The 23,076-nt window shown below is 40.1% G+C and overlaps 1 protein-coding gene across 2 annotated transcripts in view; it reads right to left on the reverse strand.

The window, feature by feature from the left end:
- The window catches only part of LOC133614806 (SH2B adapter protein 2), a 61,639-nt gene extending 42,226 nt beyond the window's left edge, over positions 1-19,413 (reverse strand). Inside the window, exon 1 of one of the 2 annotated variants that reach the window (XM_061973069.1) lies at positions 19,212-19,413. The gene's annotated coding sequence lies outside the window, so the exon portion shown is untranslated. Of the gene's footprint in view, positions 1-891; positions 1,334-19,211 lie in introns of those variants that run through there. The other variant, XM_061973070.1, reaches the window with a different exon arrangement.
- Between the last annotated feature and the right edge of the window lie 3,663 nt (positions 19,414-23,076).

A 23,076-nucleotide genomic window follows, 5' to 3' on the forward strand; every position in this document is an offset into this window, starting at 1 on the left:
TAGCTGAGATAGGCTCCAGCGCCCCCCGCGACCCCAAAGGGAATAAGCGGTAGAAAATGGATGGATGGATGGATGGAGTATAAGTCGCATTTTTGGGGGAAATGTATTTGATAAAAGCCAACACCAAGAATAGACATTTGAAAGGCAATTTAAAATAAATAAAGAATAGTGAACAACAGGCTGAATAAGTGTACGTTATATGAGGCATAAATAACCAACTGAGAACGTGCCTGGTATGTTAACGTAACATATTATGGTAAGAGTCATTCAAATAACTATAACATATAGAACATGCTATACGTTTACCAAACAATCTGTCACTCATAATCCCTAAATCCCATGAAATCTTATACGTCTAGTCTCTTACGTGAATGAGGTAAATAATATTATTTGATATTTTATGGTAATGTGTTAATAATTTCACACATAAGTCGCTCCTGAGTATAAGTCGACTTATAGTCTGAAAAATACGGTACTTTCACACGCACTAAAATAGTCTGATTTCTCAAATAGTTCGGCTTTAAAGATGCATCTGATCATGTTTGGCTTTTGAAAAATAGGACTCACACCAGTAGATTACGCCTACGCCATTGGAAACCAAATCGCTCAAGTGGGTGTGTGCTGCAGGTTGGGACTCTTCGTATTGGGCATGCGCCAGTCTCAATGCGTGGAATATAACCCAGAAGCAGATACCATTCAATAAATACAAAGGCAACAATTGGAATAAAGAGGAAACTGTGCTTCACAAATTGAAAGAATTAAACATTTTGAAGTGCATCGATGGAAAAAAAATAATAAACAGATTTATTTAAAAAGGTAAACTAAGGAACTCCTGAACGAAATACGAAAGAGATGAAAGAATTAATGGTACACAATAAAGCGTACACAAACCTCTTCATGCTGCATTTTTTGCACTCCAAACTGATTAGCAATAACTCTGTATTCCATACAACTGGCAAGCTTGTCCAGAACCATAGCAACCCTCATCTGAAACTGTATCAGCCGTGGCACAAACGGTCTTTTCCTTCTGACTTAAAACTCCTTCCGTCAATCCACAGAATCTTATGAATGAACTCCAAGACATTCGAAAGTTTGATTCCCATGATTGTCTGTCTGAAAATTCCTTCATAACAACTCTCTCCCACCAGTCTCTTTGCTTCGAACGTGCATCTGTTCCGAGACATTCTTGGTAGTAGTCATGTTCGTAGCACAATCTAAGATGGGTTCTTGATGCTGTCTACTATTTAACATCATCATAGCCATTAGAGATGTAACATTTGTAATATGTGTCAACATTACAGTGGGCATCAGGTACAACACGAGCTCAGCTGTTGACTTGTAAGGAGCCGCAGACGCCTTGTTTTGGTGTGACGTTATAAATCAACTGGAAAAGCAACACATTATTCAGTGCTGCAAGGAAATAAGCGCCCCCTAGTGTACGGGAGGCACACGACGTATGACCCATGGACAGTGGGACTTCACATGTAATTGTGAAAATCCCCCCAAAAAACTATGAGAAATCAGACTAATTTAGTGCATGGAAACATACTCAGTTGGTTCTGTGTAAGTTTATACTAGAGTCTGATAAAGATCAGCAGTGTAAATGTATCCTTAAAGAGTTGATTACAATGTAGTCCCACCCACCTTGAAAATAATGGACAAACCCTAACAACTGACCCAAGAGAGCTTGGCAAAGGTCCTTATCTGTGGCTTGAATGTTTTATTGTGTATTAATTTAGCTATCACTACTTATCAGTCTCACGTAAAGGAGGCTTTACATGGAAGCGGCGATAAATGAATCAATCCACTTTAAGCTTCTATCTACATTACATTCATGCATCCATCCATCCTTTCAGTCTGTGTGTGTGTGTGTCCTTGTATTTCTACCCTTCTTGAGACATCAACAAGGAAAAGTACCTTCCATATGAGGAGGTGTGAACAAGTGATGACATAAATCGTGGGTCCATTAACATTGCATCTAATAGACAATGTCTCATTTGCACCCCTGCTGGTGACATCTATCAAAATGAGGGTGGTCCCAAAAAGGAGGGATTTTTCCAATTGACAGTGTGTCGCTTTTAAAAGTGCTCCCCCTCTGGTCAACATATGAAATAACAAGTGTGTGTAAAAATTTGAAGGGTTCCCCCTCTGGCCAACATATGTAATAACAAGTGTGTGTAAGATATTAAAATGCGCCCACTTTGGCCAAAATGAATCAATACAAATAAATAAATATGTATATAGAGACATACTGTAATAACTTGAAGTAAATAATGAAGATTAAAAACAAATTACAAACAAAAAATTAAAAAAATTAAAAAAATTAACTAAAAGTTTACCGTTTTTATATTTGCATAGTATGTATATATTATTAATGTTGTAAATACAAATCTTTATATATCTAGAAAGGGTGGTCCTAAAGAGGTAGGCATTTTTCAGAGGTCTCAAGAAGGTAACAAATACAAAAGAGAGTGTGTGTGTGTGTGTGTGTGTGTGTGTGTGTGTGTGTGTGTGTGTGTTTGTGTGTGTGTGTGTGTGTGTGTGTGTGTGTGTGTGTGTGTGTGTGTGTGTGTGTGTGTTTCTACCCTTCTTGAGACATGAAGAAGGAAAAGTATCTTCCATATGAGGTGTGAACAAGTGATGACATAAATCATGGTCCCAAAAACATTGCATCTAATAGACAATGTGTCATTTGCACCCCTGCTGGTGACATCTATCAAAATGAGGGTGGTCCCAAAAAGGAGGGATTTTTCAAATTGACTGTGTGTCGCTTTTACAAGTGCTCCCCCTCTGGTCAACATATGAAATAACAAGTGTGCCTAAAAAAATTAAGTGCTCCCCCTCTGGCCAACATATGTAATAACAAGTGAGTGTAAGAAATTTAAATGTGCCCCCTTTGCCCAAAATGAATAAATACAAATAAATAAATATATATATAAAGACATACTGTAATAACTTGAAGTAAATAATGAAGATTAAAAACCAATTACAAACAAAAAATTCAATAAATAATAATGAACTAAAAGCTTACCTTTTTTATATTTGCATAGTATGTATATATTATTAATGTTGTAAATACAAATCTTTATATATCTAGAAAGAGTGGTCCTACAGAGGTCTCAAGAAGGTAACAAATACAAGAACCTGTGTGTGTGTGTGTGTGTGTGTGTGTGTGTGTGTGTGTGGGTGCGTGTGCGTGTGTGTGTGTGTGTGTGTGTCCAAGTGTAAGCTGGCAGCCATGAGGAAGTCAATAACCATTCAGCTATTTAAAAACCTGCACTAGGCCAACTCTCCACTCATTCAGCAAAACAATGAATTTCTCAAATTTAAAGATGTGCCCCTCTTTAAGGGGTACTGCACTTTTGGGGGGAATTTTGCCTATCGTTCACAATCACGAAAGACATGACGGATGTATTTCTATTAATGCATTGTAACTAAATAAAAGCACGCTTACAGCGCAGCCAATGGGAGGTCCTCTATTCCGCCCATAAAACCCAATAAAAAAAAAGGTTTAATGGGGAACATTATCACAATTTCAGAATGGTTAAAACCATTAAAAATCAGTTTCCAGTGGCTTATTTTATTTTGCGAAGTTTTTTTCAAAATTTTACCCATCACGCAATATCCCTAAAAAAAGCTTCAAAGTGCCTGATTTTAACCATCGTTATATACACCCGTCCATTTTCCTGTGACGTCACATAGTGATGCCAACACAAACAAACATGGCGCATAGAACAGCAAGCTATAGCGACATTAGCTCGGATTCAGACTCGGATTTCAGCGGCTTAAGCGATTCAACAGATTACGAATGTATTGAAACGGATGGTTGTAGTGTGGAGGCAAGTAGCGAAAACGAAATTGAAGAAGAAACTGAAGCTATTGAGCCATATCGGTTTGAACCGTATGCAAGCGAAACCGACACGACAGCCAGCGACATGGGAGAAAGCGAGGACGAATTCGGCGATCGCCTTCTAACCAATGATTGGTATGTGTTTGTTTGGCATTAAAGGAAACTAACAACTATGAACTAGGTTTACAGCATATGAAATACATTTGGCAAAAACATGCACTTTGAGAGTGCAGACAGCCCAATTTTCATCAATTAATATATTCTGTAGACATACCCTCATCCGCGCTCTTTTCCTGAAAGCTGATCTGTCCAGTTTTGGAGTTGATGTCAGCAGGCCAGGGAAGCTAGGGACGATATTCTTCTCTTGATCATCTTCGGTGGCATAAGGGACGATGTGAGCCAAGACATCCAGGGGGTTTAGCTCGTTCGTCTGTGGGAACAAACTGCCGCCATTGCTTGCCGTGCTACCGAGGTCCTTTGTCCCTGAATTGCTCACACACTCCGGCAGATTCAATGGGGGTCTGGCGGCAGATTTCTTTGACTTTATCGTTGGAAATGCATCTGCTTTGAGTGTCGCAGGATATCCACACATTCTTGTCATCTCTGTCGTAGCATAGCTTTCGTCGGTAAAGTGTGCGGAACAAACGTCCAATTTCTTGCCACTTTCGCATCTTTGGGCCACTGGTGCAACTTGAATCCGTCCCTGTTCGTGTTGTTACACCCTCCGACAACACACCGACGAGGCATGATGTCTCCAAGGTATGGAAAACAGTCGAAAAAACGGAAAATAACAGAGCTGATTTGACTCGGTGTTTGAGAAAATGGCGGATTGCTTCCCGATGTGACGTCACGTTGTGACGTCATCGCTCCGAGAGCGAATAATAGAAAGGCGTTTAATTCGCCAAAATTCACCCATTTAGAGATCGGAAATCGGTTAAAAAAATATATGGTCTTTTTTCTGCAACATCAAGGTATATATTGACGCTTACATAGGTCTGGTGATAATGTTTCCCTTTAAGGTAGCGTAATGCCTCCACACACACACACACACACACACACACACACACACACACACACACACACACACACACACACACACACACACACACACACACACACACACACACACACACACACACACACACACACACACACACACACACACACACACACACACACACACACACACACACACACGCACACGCACACACACTCACTCACCGAGTCAGCATGAAACTCAAGCCGTGGGACTGGACGGAAGGAAGTGGACAGCATTTGCTAGCTGTTCTTTTCTTCCGCTTCAGCAGACTTATGGAGCGTAATGACTGACAGCAAGAGAAGGATTTACAGTATGAATGAAAGGAGGAGGCAGAAGACGGCGGGGAGGAAGGATCGCATGTTTTGGCTGCAGCTGCTAAAACAATCAAGTGCGGAGGTGGGACACAGAGGAGGACCAAGGGTCTTACTGGCCTCCTTCCGCTATCTCCTCTTCTATCTTTTGTTTAAGATCTACCACTACTGTGCCTCCTCCCCCAGGGCTGAGATGTCCATCAGTGATCCGTGCTGTATAAACTGCACGGTCCCTCCTCTGCTTGTATCCTGGACCGCAATATGCTTGAAGGACACTGTGCTATTGTGGAGAGTCACACAGGACAACAGAGGAACGTAATGCATGCACACATTATTATCACAATCACCGTAACATAGTGGGACCTCTAAAAATATGCCTCCAAAGGCGCACACCATTTTGACAGAGAAGAATGAAGGTCCCCAGTAAGATTAAGACCAATTTTAACCAAGAGGAAGCAGTGCAATAATTGAAGACTGTGGTCAAAAATACTGCAGCAAACATTAGCATGTGTGTTTTTGTCTTTTCGTGACATATAGTCATGGCCAAAAGTTTACATACACTTGTAAAGAACATAATGTCATGGCTGTCTTGAGTTTCCAATCATTTCTACAAATCTTATTTTTTTGTGATAGAGTGATTGGAGCACATACTTGTTGGTCACAAAAAACATTCATGAAGTTTGCTTCTTTTATGAATTTATTATGGGTCTACTGAAAATGTGAGCAAATGTGCTGGGTCAAAAGTATACATACAGCAATGTTAATATTTGCTTACATGTCCCATGGCAAGTTTCACTGCAATAAGGCGCTTTTGGTAGCCATCCACAAGCTTCTGCTTGAATTTTTGACCACTCCTCTTGACTAAATTGGTGCAGTGCAGCTAAATTTGTTGTTTTTCTGACATGGACCTGTTTCTTCAGCATTGTCCACACGTTTAAGTCAGGACTTTGAGAAAGCCATTCTAAAACCTTCATTCTAGCCTGATTTAGCCATTCCATTACCACTTTTGACATGTGTTTGGGGTAATTTTCCTGTTGGAACACCCAACTGCGCCCAAGACCCAACCTCCGGGCTGATGATTTTAGGTTGTCCTGAAGAATTTGGAGGTAATCCTCCTTTTTCATTGTCCCATTTACTCTCTCTAAAGCACCAGTTCCATTGGCAGCAAAACAGGCCCAGAGCATAATACTAGAACCACCATGCTTGACGGTAGGAATGGTGTTCCTGGGATTAAAGGCCTCACCTTTTCTCCTCCAAACATACTGCTGGGTATTCAAGCCAAACAGCTCAAGTTTTGTTTCATCTGACCACGGAACTTTCCTCCAGAAGGTTGATGTCAGATGAAAAAGGAGGATTACCTCCAAATTCCTCAGGACAACCTAGAATCATCAGCCCGGATGTTGGGTCTTGGGCGCAGCTGGGTGTTCCAACAGGACAATGACCCCCAAACACACGTCAAAAGTGGTAAAGGAATGGCTAAATCAGGCTAGAATGAAGGTTTTAGAATGGCCTTCCCAAAGTCCTGACTTAAACGTGTGGACAATGCTGAAGAACCAAACTTCATGAATGTTTTTTGTGACCAACAAGTATGTGCTTCAATCACTGTCGTAAAAAAATAAGAGTTGTAGAAATGATTGGAATCTCAAGACAGCCACGACATTATGTTCTTTACAAGTGCATGTAAACTTTTGACCACGACTGTATATCAGTGCTATTCAACTGGTGGCCAGGGGGTCAAATCTGACCAGGGTGTGACTCCATACCGGCCCCCGATGTCAGTTGAAAACTTGGGGGACAAACACTTTGTAGCAAATTCCTAAAAACACTAGAGTGCTCCTGTTGAGGAACTTGGACCACTGTAGACTAGGGTTGTTTCGATAACAATATTTTGGTACCGGTACCAAAATGTATTTCGATACTTTGATGCTTTTCTAAATAAAGGGGACCACGGAAAAATTATTTCTCCAAGTGTGACGTCACACACTAAAAAATGCTGGGTTATTTTGCTAACCCAATTCATGAGTTGCAAGTGTTGGGTTAAATTTTGGAGTTAATTTTATGAAGAGCAATCCATTTTTGGGGTTGTAAGGGTATTATTTTAAATCAATTTCTGGGTTTTCAAAACTATGGACTAGTTTTGGGTTGTTTTTCAATAAATAACACATTTTTGAGTAAAAGGCTTTTTTTAATTAAAAATGTTCTTTCATCTTGAAGGGAATTTGATGAAGGATTAATCTCATTAACATTATTTACAATCACACATCTTATGTACATGAACATATTTGAGCATGAACTACTATGACCATACAGGGCAATTCTTGTAAAAAAAAAAAAAATGTAACTCATATCTTGCTTATGAGTATATTTTTAATGGAATAAGTGATCAGTAGTTGGGAAGGAGTAAGACAAACCAGCAGTAACATGTATAATTTTTAACCAACTATTGGGTCAAGGAGCGCTAAATTGCGCAACCCAATTGTTGGGTTTGGAATAACCCAACATTGTAGTGAGCATAACTCAGCTTTTGTGTTAAATAAATTCAACCCAATAGTTGGGTTATGAATCAACCAACATTGAGTTAGCATAACTCAACTTTTGTGTTAAATAAATTCAACCCAATAGTTGGGTTATGAATCAACCAACATTGTAGTGAGCATAACTCAGCTTTTGTGTTAAATAAATTCAACCCAATAGTTGGGTTATGAATCAACCAACATTGAGATAGCATAACTCAGCTTTTGTGTTAAATAATTCAACCCAATAGTTTGGTTGGGAATAACCCAACATTAAGTTATCATAACTCAACTTTTTGGTTAAATAATTCTACGCAAAAGTTGGGTTGAAAAAACTAACCCAAAATGTTGAGTTAAAATAACTCAATTGAGGGGTTTGTCCTTTTCTGAACCCGCTGTCGGGTTAAAATTGGGTTAATTTTTAACCCAACATTTTTTAGTGTGCATGAGCAACAGAGGTATTAAAATATGGCATCGTTTGATTTTACGTGCATTTATACCCAACTAATTTAGTCGGTGCCTATAAAAGTACTGAAGTAGGTAAACATCCCTAACCTGGACACAAGACTTAATATTTTATGATGGTTTGACAGTAGAACATATTTTTCCATTCGATATCATTTTCCTAATACATACAAATTAGACTAGACTCAGACTAGACTTAGACTAGACTTAGACTTAGACTTCCTTTTTATTGTCATTCAAATTTTAACTTTACAGTACAGATAAGAACGAAATTTTGTTACATTAGCTCATGGTAGTGCAGGATAAAAAAGCAATAAGGTGCATATATAAATAAATAAATAGGTTACTGTACAGATAAATACCGTATTTCCTTGAATTATATAGTATGTGCCTGCCTAGAATTACCGCCGGGTCAAACTTGTTTCGCAAAATAATTAGCGCATGCTTAGCATTACCGCCGGCTCAGGATTAACGCCGTGTCAAACTCGTTTCGCAAAATATTATTTTTATTAGCGCATGTCTAGAATTTCCGCCGGGTCAAACTCGTTTCGCAAAATAATTAGCATATGCGACACTTCACCTGTCATCATTTTCAAAATGGAAGAGGCTGATTTCAATAATTTGAAATCGCATAAAGGGAAGAAGATAAAGAGCTATTCAGTAGGATTTAAGGTCCAAGCTATTGAATATGCTAAAAAGAACAGTAAGCAGCTATGTTTTATTAATATACCGTAGCTGCGTGTGTCAAATATGAGTCATTAAATGACTCCCGCCTCCTGGTGGTAGAGGGCGCTAGTGATCCTTCTTGCGACTACTCGGCTGCAGAAGAAGTGACAACAAGCAGCAACAGTGAGCAGTGATCGTTTATTTTTTCCTCTTGCTTGTACTTATAACATGGAGGATTACATATCTAAAATAAAACAGTTTTCTAAACTGGACTTTCAATCGAAGCAGGAGGTAATAATTAAAGGAATATCTCCATCGAGACAGAGAGACTTTTAAAACTGAAGAAAGATAAGGAAGACTTCTATAAACAAGTTATCGATGCTTTTGTTCAGAAGGAGCTGCGCATGGACTTCATTTATAAGTAAAGGTAAGATTATTTATAATAACGTTTTTTTTATTAAATGTGCTTTTCATGATGGTATCCTTACATCACACTAAAATTTATAAGCGCAGGCCTAAATTTACCACATGCCTTTGGTAAGCGCCGGAGTGAGAAGAGGTTTTAAAATAATTAGCGCATGCTTACATTTACCGCATGCCTTTGGTAAGCGCCGGAGTGAGAAGAGGTTTTAAATTAATTACCACCCCGGCGGCAATTCAAGGAAATACGGTATATTGCACTTTTTCATATGCATCCACGTTTATGGATGTAAGTTATATTGTCTTTTTTATTCCAGCGAGTTAATCCATTTTGGGGGGAGTTGAGGGGATAACTATGATGGATCACGGGCAACCAGCAAAGCCCAACTGTGTCAAGGTTGTTTGTTTTTTTTTGCATGTATTTCCTTTATTTTTGTGGAAAATAAAAGCGTGAACAAAAGGTTTGAATATAGTTTTGTCGAGTGCACAGTCTCACGTGGTTTGCATTTGTTTTAATTGCTGCATGTGAGCAGTATGCCCGCAGTGATTGGCTAATGAGCATAATTGGTTATGTCGTGTGCTCACCCCAGGGAATTTAACATTTTCGGACATGTTTTGTAAGACAACAAACACACACACACACACACACACGCAGAGAGAGAGAGAGAGAGTGAGCTAGCAGCACACTAAGTACAGTACAAGGAGACACATCACTGTGAATTCATTAATGTGGAGTCTTATATAAGATGTCAATAACACTTGGGGTTATGTGTGGACTCAGGACATTTAACGACACAATAAACCAACTGACTGAAAACTAACTGTAGTTATGGTTTGCAATTGACTTATTTATTTTCAAAAGAGGGAGTCGTACTCAATTACACTCACCTAAAATATGCCAGACAGAATTTGCTGGACAAGAAACAGAAGCAGAGGTCACCAGTAATAACCTCCTTTACCCTTATATGTGCAGCCGCTCTCTGACCTTTGACCTGACCGCTGCTGATAACCCCCTGATGCCATTGGTTAGGAACGTTTGACAGCACGAGACCAGCGGGAAGGCAAAAAGATCCCGACATGGACACACACGCTATTCCACAGAGTCTAATCCATGTTTTTTTGTGTACAAACTAAAACTTTGAGTCCCCACCATACACGTCAATCTATCCGTGACAAAACACACATGAAGACACGCAGCTTTTCGCCATCGTTGCACAAATCTCAAATTAGCATGACCTCCATCGCAGGCATATGGCAGCCAGCGATAAAAGGACGCAGCAGCGTGTGGAGACGCACATTCCAACGCCGACTTCCATTTCCTGTCGCTCTGACACCCACCAGGTCTAACTAATTCTGCAGATGACCCAAGCCTCTCTCAAATACAGTACAACATAACACCTATGTTCTCTGCGATGGCTGGAGTACACCTGCATTTGATCACATTCTGCCTTTTACATATCTCACAAAAGTAAAGACAAATGCTTCAGAAGCTAAACTTGGATATATTTTAGTGCATGGGTGTCAAACTCTGGCCCGCGAGCCAAATCTGTCCCGCCGTGTAATTTCATTTGGCCCTTGAGGCAATATCAAATTAACATTAGAGCTGGCCCGCCGGTATTATACAGCGGCGGTGCCGCTGTAACACCGCATTCACCGCTAATACTCATACTTGCCAACCCTCCCGATTTTCAGTGCCCCTCTCGAAAGTCTCCCGGGGCAACCATTCTCCCGAATTTCTCCCGATTTCCACCCGGACAACAATATTGGGGGAGTGCCTTTAAGGCACTGCCTTTAGCGTAGTCTACAACCTGTCGTCACGTCTGCTTTTCCTCCATACAAACAGCGTGCCGGCCCCTGTCACATGATATATGCGACTTCTACACACACATAAGCGAATGCAAGGCATACTTGATCCACAGCCATACAGGTCACACTGAGGGTGGCCGCATAAACAACTTTAACACTTTTACAAATATGCGTCACACTGTGAAACCACACCAAACAAGAATGACAAACACATTTCGGGAGAGCATCCGCACTGTAACACAACATAAACACAACAGAACAAATACCCAGAATCCCTTGCAGCACTAACTCTTCGCTACAATATACACCCCCCGCTACCAACAAACCCGGCCCACCTGAGCCCCGACATTAATGAACTAGCATCCCAGAAAAGATGGCAGGTATCTGGCTTGGGCACATCAGATTAGATCTGTGTGTCGCAAACTGAGCAGTAAAAAGGCCTGAATGGTTGATTTATTCATTCTTATTTTATTTTCAAATTTATTAGCCTGTGGAAAAAGTTAATGTTGATATTTACCTCAGAAGGCTGCAAATAGAAAAGAGGCATTCCATTTTGTATTTAAATTGTATTTAATATACCATTGATGTTTTTTCGTTTGTTTTTTTAAAGTTGATCAATCCCGGGCTCGGGATCTTTCTGTGTGGAGTTTGCATGTCCTCCCCGTGACTGCGTGGGTTCCCTCCGGGTACTCCGGCTTCCTCCCACTTCCAAAGACATGCACCTGGGGATAAGTTGATTGGCAACACTAAATTGGCCCTAGTGTGTGGATGTGAGTGTGAATGTTGTCTGTCTATCTGTGTTGGCCCTGCGATGAGGTGGCGACTTGTCCAGGGTGTACCCCGCCTTCCGCCCGATTGTAGCTGAGTTCAACTAGCAAATACTAAATCAAACCTCTGCCTTCTGTTCTGCTAGCCATTCTGTTGTCATACAAGAATGTAGGTTATAGTTTGATTTAGCATGCTGATTGAGTGTTCATTTATTCATCTAGCCTATTTCTATTCATTTGTCCATTAGTAAAATATTTTTAAAGACTACTCCAATTGTTCAGCTGACTATTTATATTTGTGTGTGGCATTGCATTAGTGTTTTACATACTTCTCATTTTATTCTACAGAATAAGATGGACGGTGTCCAACTTTGAATAATCAAAAAATTGTCAAAATTTCCAAACTTCCCGAGCTTAACTCCCCGCGGTAAATTTCCGGAAGGTTTCTGGAAATTTACCGGAAACTTTCCACCCCTATACATTATACTCCCGACATTCCAGCACGTTCAAGGTAAGACACAGAGTTTACTAGTGGAAATAAGATACAAGCACAAAGTGTTCACATGGGAAACTATTAGCTGCTTTAAACATGACTATTGATAAAGAAAGAACTACAAACCCCGTTTCCATATGAGTTGGGAAATTGTGTTAGATGTAAATATAAACGGAATACAATAATTTGCAAATCATTTTCAACCCATATTCAATTGAATATGCTACAAACACAACATATTTGATGTTCAAACTGATAAACATTTTTTTTTTTTGCAAATAATCGTTAACTTTAGAATTTGATGCCAGCAACACGTGACAAAGAAGTTGGGAAAGGTGGCAATAAATACTGATAAAGTTGACGAATGCTCATCAAATACTTATTTGGAACATCCCACAGGTGTGCAGGCTAATTGGGAACGGGTGGGTGCCATGATTAGGTATAAAAACAGCTTCCCAAAAAATGCTCAGTCTTTCACAAGAAAGGATGGGGCGAGGTACATCCCTTTGTCCACAACTGCGTGAGCAAATAGTCAAACAGTTTAAGAACAACATTTCTCAAAGTGCAATTGCTAGAAATGTAGGGATTTTTCAACATCTACGGTCCATAATATCATCAAAAGGTTCAGAGAATCTGGAGAAATCACTCCACTTAAGCGGCATAGCCGGAAACCAACATTGAATGACCGTGACCTTTGATCCCTCAGACGGCACTCTATCAAAAAGCGACATCAATCTCTAAAGGATATCACCACATGGGCTCAGGAACACTTCAGAAAACCACTGTCACTAAATACAGTTGGTCGCTACATCTGTAAGTGCAAGTTAAAGCTCTACTATGCAAAGCGAAAACCGTTTATCAACAACATCCAGAAACGCCGTCGGCTTCTCTGGGCCCGACATCATCTAAGATGGACTCATGCAAAGTGGAAAAGTGTTCTGTGGTCTGACGAGTCCACATTTCAAATTGTTTTTGGAAATATTCGACATCGTGTCATCCGGACCAAAGGGGAAGCGAACCATCCAGACTGTTATCGACGCAAAGTTCAAAAGCCAGCATCTGTGATGGTATGGGGGTGCATTAGTGCCCAAGACATAGGTAACTTACACATCTGTGAAGGCACCATTAATGCTGAAAGGTACATACAGGTTTTGGAACAACATATGCTGCCATCTAAGCGCCGTCTTTTTCATGGACGCCCCTGCTTGTTTCAGCAAGACAATGCCAAGCTACATTCAGCACGTGTTACAACAGCGAGGCTTCGTAAAAAAAGAGTGCGGGTACTTTCCTGGCTCGCCTGCAGTCCAGACCTGTCTCCCATCGAAAATGTGTGGCGCATTCGTCGGCATCCTTCCGTCTCGGGAGACGATGGGGTAGATCCAGAAAGGGGTGGGGGGTCTCACTGGGATGGTCCCTCCCACGGACGGAGATGGCCCCTGGCACCTGTTTCCTTCGACAATTGGATGGGCTTAGAACTGGTATCTGCTGGAGTGACCTCTCCAGTGGATCTACATGGCCTGGGCATAGAACTATAGAGGGCAAGCTGTTGTCCAGGCAGCAAGCCCCCCCTCTCCGCATGGTTGGTGGATCCAAGAGAGCGACGAGTGTCAATACAACTTAGCACCAGCGACGCCGCAGGAGTTGCCGGAATGACGCTACAACATCAAACCGCCTTCAGGACTCCGGCTCCTGATTTTCTGTCGGGGTTTACTCCCTTAGCCTTACCCTCAAGTGGGTTGACCGCAAGGCAGCGGTGGTTTTGACAATGGAGATTTCCTTCTCCTAGATGGGCTGCCTTACCAGGTTTACGAGCCCCATCTGCCCGAATGAGGCAGGTAGCACGGGGGTACATCTTACCCGTGGCGGTATAAGCCCGACCTGATTACTGTGGCGCATTATGAAGCGTAAAATACGACAGCGGAGACCCCGGACTGTTGAACGACTGAAGCTCTACATAAAACAAGAGTGGGAAAGAATTCCACTTTCAAAGCTTCAACAATTAGTTTCCTCAGTTCCCAATCGTTTATTGAGTGTTGTTAAAAGGAAAGGCCATGTAACACAGTGGTGAACATGCCCTTTCCCAACTACTTTGGCACGTGTTGCTGACATGAAATTCGAAGTTAATTATTATTTGCAACAAAAAAAAATAAAGTTTATGAGTTTGACCATCAAATATGTTGTCTTTGTAGTGCATTCAATTGAATATGGGTTGAAAAGGATTTGCATATCATTGTATTCCGTTTATATTTACATCCAACACAATTTCCCAACTCATATGGAAACGTGGTTTGTATATAAAATATATGCATTGTCCACAACATCCATCCATTTCCTACTGCTTGTCCCTTTTGGGGTCGCACCAGGGCACACCCTTGAACCCTTTTTTTTTTTTAGATAAAGATTATTTATGTATTAAATATTTACTTACTATGGTATATTATTTATTTATTCACTGTTCTGTTACAGAGAATTTAGAAATGGGATCAAATTGCTATGGTATGAAAAGGTGTAGGATTAAATAAGCTCAGCTTCTTCCTACTCCTTTTCGGACGTGTTGTAATGAAAGAAGTGGAAATATGTGACGCATTACATTGTATCGTATGCATGTTCCACATGTCAATGTCAATCAAGGTATCATCTTGACAATTGACACACACTCCAGAGACGCGAAAAGTTGTTTGGGGGTGTATTTTATGTCATGTGTTCCTTTGAAATAAGGCGTCAACTCGCTGGATGGGCCAGTTACAGTATGTGCGAGCCCTTTCTGCCTAGCAACAAGTGGAAGTGTAATCATGTGACCAAAACCCTTAAACAATGTTTCAGTTGGGTGTTTTCTGATGAGAATGATGGGCAAAAAAAGAAAGCAGAATAGAGTACTGCAGTTTTACTCGTACGCACGGAGCTGGCAGGACAACAGTAATGTGTTATTACTGGGAGCAGAGAGAAAGTCAATAGCAGGCCTTCTAGTGTGGTGTTGCAAGCATGCTCTGTGCCAACACTGGACTTCATGAATGGAGCCTGCTGCTCAATGGCTGACACATACAGCTTGTGCAAGCAGGAGATGAATGGGAGCCACAGTGTGTGTGTGTGTGTGTGTGTGTGGGTGTTCTTGTATTTCTACCCTTCTTGAGACATCAACAAGGAAAAGTAGCTTCCATATGAGGACCAGTGTACAAGTTAGGACCGTGGTCCCAATACAGAAAACCATTGCAATCTAATAGAGAGCCAAATACTAGAGTCTGTGAACATTGCTCCAAAGTCAGGATTTTTTGTTGATTTAATGTGCATACAAAAGTAAACATTGACAGGTGCAAAGGCAGCAATATATGATAAAACAATCTAAAGAAGGGCTTCCCTATTCATCCCCGAAAAAACACGCCGGGTGAACAGCTGATTTTACGACTTCCGGTGCTGACGTAAGACAACCCGCGTCCCATGTGTGACCGTAGGATGAACAAATACACTACGGTACTAAGACGATAGTGGCCATTAACAGTTAGCTTCTACAGCTGAGTTGCCCAAAGTGCGGCACAGGGGCCATCTGTGGTCCGTGCTCATTTGTCATCAGCCTTAAGCACATTACTAAAAACAAAAAATAGAGATTTCATTTGCACCCCCACGGTGGGGAAATCTATCAAAACTAGGAGGGATTTTTCATACTGACTGTGTGTCAGTTTTAAAAGTGCTCCCCCTCTGGTCAACATATGAAATAACATGTGTGTGTACAAATTTGAAGTGCTCCCCATGTGGCCAACATATGTAATAACAAGTGTGTGCAAGGAATTTAAATGTGCCCCCTTTGGCCAAAAGTAATTAAAAAGATTTAAAAAATATGTATATGGAGACATACTGTAATAACTTGAAATAAATAATGAAGATCAAAAACCAATTACAAACTAAAAGCTGTCTTTTTCTCACAATGCCCTTGACTTTTTTGTAAAAAAATTGGTAACAATTTGTCAAATTCTTTCTGTTTCTGTAATATTGCAATATCCATCCATCCATTTTCTACCGCTTGTCCCTTTCGGGGTTGCGGGGGGTGCTGGAGCCTATCTCAGCTGCATGCGGGCGGAAGGTGGGGTACACCCTGGACAAGTCGCCACCTCATCACAGGGCCAACACAATATTTTCTCTTAAAAGTATTACTTTTTTTATGTCAAATTATTACTTTTTAATGAAAAATTGTGACATTTGTCATATAAAATTCTGACTTAACACAATATTGCCAATTTTTTTTTGGTGACATTATGACTTTCGTCATCATTTTGCCAATCAAAATTCCGATTGTTATTATAATATTGCCACAATTTTAAAATGTTCTTTTTAAATTGTGACTTTTGTCGAGTAAAATGACGACTCTTTTCATAAAATTGGCAAAATTGTAAGCTTTTCTTGTAAAATTGTGACTGTCATTGAGTAAAATTCCAATATCTAACATAACATAGCACAAATGTTCAGTTTTTCTTGTAAAATTTTGACTTGCGTTGAGTAAAATTATGACTTTTATTATAATACTGCCAAAATTTTAAGTTTTTCTTGTGAAATTGTGACCTTTTTCTTGTGAAATTCCAACTCATGTTTCACAACAAGCTTTTTTATATTTGCATAGTATGTAAATATTATCAATGTTGTAAATACAAATCTTTATATATCTAGAAAGGGTGGTCCTAAAGAAGTAGGCATTTTTCTGAAGTTTCAAGAAGGTAAGAAATACAAGAGTGTGTGTGTGTGTGTGTGTGTGTGTGTGTGTGTGTGTGTGTGTGTGTGTGTGTGTGTAAATGGGTTATACTTGTATAGCGCTTTTCAACCTTCAAGGTACTCAAAGCGCTTTGACACTATTTCCACATTCACCAATTCACACACACATTCACACACTGATGGCGGGAGCTGCCATGCAAGGCCCTAACCTAACCACGACCCATCAGGAGCAAGGGTGAAGTGTCTTGCTCAAGGACACAACGGACATGACGAGGTTGATAGAAGGTGGGGATTGAACCAGTAACCCTCAGGTTGCTGGCACGGCCTTTCTCCCAACCGCGCCACGCCGTACCCATGTGTGTGTTCTTGTATTTCTACCCTTCTTGAGACATGAAGAAGGAAAAGTATCTTTCATATGAGGAGGTGTGAACAAGTGATGACATAAATCATGGTCCCAATAACATTGCATCTAATAGACAATGTCTCATTTGCACCCCTGCTGGTGACATCTATCAAAATGAGGGTGGTCCCAAAAAGGAGGGATTTTTCAAATTGACAGTGTGTCGCTGTTAAAAGTGCTCCCCCTCTGGTCAACATATGAAATAACAAGTGTGTGTAAGACATTGAAATGTGCCTCATTTGGCCAAAATTAATTTTAAAAAAAACTTTAAAAAAATATGTATATAGAGACATACTGTAATAATGAAGATTAAAAAACAATTACGAACAACAAAAAATACAAAAATGAACTAAAAACTTACCTTTTTATATTTGCATAGTATGTATATATATTTAATGTTGTAAATACAAATCTTTATATATCTAGAAAGGGTGGTCCTAAATCTTCCATATGAGGAGGTGTGAACAAGTGATGACATAAATCATGGTCCCAATAACATTGCATCTAATAGACAATGTCTCATTTGCACCCCTGCTGGTGACATCTATCAAAATGAGGGTGGTCCCAAAAAGGAGGGATTTTTCAAATTGACAGTGTGTCGCTTTTAAAAGTGCTCCCCCTCTGGTCAACATATGAAATAACAAGTGTGTGTAAACATTTTAAGTGATCCCCCCCCTCTGGTAAATATATGAAATAACAAGTGTGTGTAAGAAATTGAAATGCGGCCTCTTTGGCCAAAATTAATTTACTTTTTTTTTTTAAATAACTACCGTATTTTTCGGAGTATAAGTCGCATTTTTGGGGGAAATTTATTTGATAAAACCCAACACCAAGAATAGACATTTGAAAGGCAATTTAAAATAAATAAAGAATAGTGAACAACAGGCTGAATAAGTGTACGTTATATGACGCATAAATAACCAACTGAGAACGTGCCTGGTATGTTAACGTAACATATTATGGTAAGAGTCATTCAAATAACTATAACATATAGAACATGCTATACGTTTACCAAACAATCTGTCACTCCTAATCGCTAAATCCCATGAAATCTTATACATCTAGTCTCTTACGTGAATGAGCTAAATAATATTATTTGATATTTTACGGTAATGTGTTAATAATTTCACACATAAGTCGCTCCTGAGTATAAGTCGCACCCCCGGCTAAACTATGAAAAAAACTGCGACTTATAGTCCGAAAAATACGGTATGTATATCGAGACATACTGTAATAACTTGAAGTAAATACTGAAGATTAAAAACCGATTACAAACAAACAATGAAAATAAAACATTTACTAAAAGCTTACCTTTTTTATATTTGCATAGTATGTATATATTATCAATGTTGTAAATACAAATCTTTACATATCTAGAAAGGGTGGTCCTACAGAGGTGGGGATTTTTCGGAGGTCCCAAGAAGGTAACAAATACAAGAGTGTGTATGTGAATGTGTGTGTGTGTGTGTGTGTGTGTGTATTTAGGGTATGGATGGTCATTTTCTTTTTTCTCAAACTGAAACAACACCAGACTGCCACCTCAGTAGGACTTTGAAGCCCCTTAAAGCGTAAAGGCTACTAAACGGATTATTAGCCACGACCCCCCCCCCCCGGTCGTTTTTAGTGCGACCATCCACCTCCCTTCTTCACAGCCAGTCACACAAAGAATAGTATCATTCAAAGTGACAGCATAGTGTTTCTTTCCCAGCATAACAAAGCTCCTCATGACTATCCTCCATCACGCAGCACCTCCATGGAGGATGCTGACCGACAGCGGGCTCACCTCAGTGCGGGATTGTTGTCATGATGACACCGCCGGTGGACACCATTCCGCTCCGTTACTCCTGTTCGGGTTCGAACATTCTCGCCCGTTCGCCCCCGGAAACGCCTTCTTGTTCACGCCTGGAGTCCGCCTGTGTCCTCCATCTCCATCCCCGCAGAGACTGCTAGCTGCACCCTGCCGCCGCCGCCTTCCCTCTGCTCCGCCGAGCACAGACAAGCTAGCAGGAGGGAGGCGACGAACATTTTCCGGTTTGCCCTTTCACCCTAAAAGGGATAACGTGTGAAATTCGCTTACAACATACGATACGTTGCTTCTATTTTACGAGGTAGAGTAGATATATAGATCTGACTTCATCAATCTACTTGTGCCGCTTCTCAGCCGCCTACATGCTTGCTCAAAATTAAGCCATGGACTTTTGTTTTGAAAGTGTTGTCGTTGTCTGTATGTTTTTAGCTCATTACTGTGATTACAAGGAGCAGGGGTTCCAAAATGCTAATTTACTTTGGACAAATGAACTACTTTTTAAAAACTTCCAAAATGAAGAGGAAAAAAAAGCAAAAGGCTTAACATAAGTAGACAAACGTGGACAACTTTAACCTATTTTAATACAACTGTTGCTATGTGTGGATGGAAAATTAGCACCCTTGCTATAATCAGATATTTATTTATTTATTTATTTTTTTAATTTTATAAACCTTTATTTATAAACTGCAACATTTACAAACAATCGAGAAAAAATAATATTCAAAATAAGTTCAAAAACAGTACATATCAGCATACTTGCCAACCCTCCCAGATTTTCCGGGAGACTCCCGAAATTCAGCGCCTCTCCCGAAAACCTCCTGGGACAAATTTTCTCCCGAAAATCTCCTGAAATTCAGGCGGAGCTGGAAGCCACGCCCCCTCCAGCTCCATGCGGACCTGAGTGACGTCAGGTGCGCAACACCACGTAAATCGTTGGCCAACCAAAAAGTAACCCCAGTACGCTATAGCCAACATTCACCAGGAGATGGCAACAGACAAACATAGATCACTATTACATTCCTCCCCTTTTAGAAATGTATAGAAGTTACTCAAAATAAATAAACAACCCAACCAAAAAATGCAGCAGCTCAATTAAAAAACTGTACTTAAGCCACATTCTTTTCTTTCTTTTTTTAGTACTGAACTCTTAACCCACATTTGTAAAAAAAAATAACATGCTTATTATACAAACAGTATTTGTACACCTTTAACACAGATTTTTACACTGTCTTCAGAGATTCAGTTTTTTTGGTGGTACTCGAAACCTTTCTGGGTACCTGCGAAAGGGTGTTCAGCATAGTTGGAAAAATAGTGACAGAGAATAGAACAAGGATGGACAATTCAACCCTTAACTCAACAATGAGTAGATGAGTGTTATGTGTGTGTATATGTGTAAATAAATGAACACTGAAATTCAAGTATTTCTTTTATATATATATATATATATATATATATATATATATATATATATATATATATATATATATATATATATAATAAAAGCTAAACTCCATGAAAACCTACTTTGTATGATCACATTCATTTTGTCTTAAAGTCCAGTTTAGAGAAGTATTTCATCTTGGATACAGTATATAATCCTCCATATTGGCAGACACATTCATTTGTTTTAATGTTATTGCAAGCAATTAAACAATATTTTTGCATCTGAAAAAACACACCCACAAACGCTGGTTTACTCTAATAAAAATGCCATGTTTGTTATAAATACAGTTTTGAAAAAAAGGGGGGAGAAAGGCTGGCTTCCGCTGGAGAGACATGTGTCTGCTCGCACTTCTCCCAGTGTGGCGAGTCAGAGTACTGCTAGCTTGTTGTCACTTATTCTGCGGCCGAGTAGTTGCAAGAATGATCCCTGGGATCACTAGCGCCCTCTACCACCATGAGGCGGGAGAACTGCGTGCCTCACCCAGTGCGTCTTCGGAGCCGTTTTATGATTGCTCAGCACAAGAAATACGTTACACACATACAGTTGTTGACAAAATACACTGTACATTATACACCTCAGCTAACTAAATTATGGAAATGTATAATATAATTCATATAGCAATACGGTCTCACTGCACAGCAGGCCAGCAGTTAGCCGAGTCATTGCGCAATCCATGGTGAGGCACAACTGGCTGCTGACTCACCACAAGTCTCTTCTCAGTATTTGAATGGCAAATGTGAAAATTCAGCGATATTGAATAAAAATAATCTAATACTGGTGAAGTTAAATGGAAAATAACTTTATAGTATAATCACTGGATACATATAAGAATTTAATTTTTTTTTTTTCTTTTTACATTTTTTTTTCTTTCCATGATGGCACAAGAGGCCCCGCCTCACATGCCTCCCCTGACTGCATATATATGTATGTATTACATACATACATATACAGTATATATATATACAGTATATATATATATATATATATATATATATATATATATATATATATATATATATACACACACAGGTAAAAGCCAGTAAATTAGAATATTTTGAAAAACTTGATTTATTTCAGTAATTGCATTCAAAAGGTGTAACTTGTACATTATATTTATTCATTGCACACAGACTGATGCATTCAAATGTTTATTTCATTTAATTTTGATGATTTGAAGTGGCAACAAATGAAAATCCAAAATTCCGTGTGTCACAAAATTAGAATATTACTTGGTTGGAGCTCCTTTTGCCTCAATTACTGCGTTAATGCGGCGTGGCATGGAGTCGATGAGTTTCTGGCACTGCTCAGGTGTTATGAGAGCCCAGGTTGCTCTGATAGTGGCCTTCAACTCTTCTGCGTTTTTGGGTCTGGCATTCTGCATCTTCCTTTTCACAATACCCCACAGATTTTCTATGGGGCTAAGGTCAGGGGAGTTGGCGGGCCAATTTAGAACAGAAATACTATGGTCCGTAAACCAGGCACGGGTAGATTTTGCGCTGTGTGCAGGCGCAAAGTCCTGTTGGAACTTGAAATCTCCATCTCCATAGAGCAGGTCAGCAGCAGGAAGCATGAAGTGCTCTACAACTTGCTGGTAGACGGCTGCGTTGACCCTGGATCTCAGGAAACAGAGTGGACCGACACCAGCAGATGACATGGCACCCCAAACCATCACCCAACCATGCAAATTTTGCATTTCCTTTGGAAATCGAGGTCCCAGAGTCTGGAGGAAGACAGGAGAGGCACAGGATCCACGTTGCCTGAAGTCTAGTGTAAAGTTTCCACCATCAGTGATGGTTTGGGGTGCCATGTCATCTGCTGGTGTCGGTCCACTCTGTTTCCTGAGATCCAGGGTCAACGCAGCCGTCTACCAGCAAGTTTTAGAGCACTTCATGCTTCCTGCTGCTGACCTGCTCTATGGAGATGGAGATTTCAAGTTCCAACAGGACTTGGCGCCTGCACACAGCGCAAAATCTACCCGTGCCTGGTTTACGGACCATGGTATTTCTGTTCTAAATTGGCCCGCCAACTCCCCTGACCTTAGCCCCATAGAAAATTTGTGGGGTATTGTGAAAAGGAAGATGCAGAATGCCAGACCCAAAAACGCAGAAGAGTTGAAGGCCACTATCAGAGCAACCTGGGCTCTCATAACACCTGAGCAGTGCCAGAAACTCATCGACTCCATGCCACGCCGCATTAACGCAGTAATTGAGGCAAAAGGAGCTCCAACCAAGTATTGAGTATTGTACATGCTCATATTTTTCATTTTCATACTTTTCAGTTGGCCAACATTTCTAAAAATCCCTTTTTTGTATTAGCCTTAAGTAATATTCTAATTTTGTGACACACGGAATTTTGGATTTTCATTTGTTGCCACTTCAAATCATCAAAATTAAATGA

The sequence above is a fragment of the Nerophis lumbriciformis genome, linkage group LG17, assembly GCF_033978685.3.
Source record: "Nerophis lumbriciformis linkage group LG17, RoL_Nlum_v2.1, whole genome shotgun sequence".
In the NCBI taxonomy this organism is placed as follows: Eukaryota; Metazoa; Chordata; class Actinopteri; order Syngnathiformes; family Syngnathidae; genus Nerophis; species Nerophis lumbriciformis.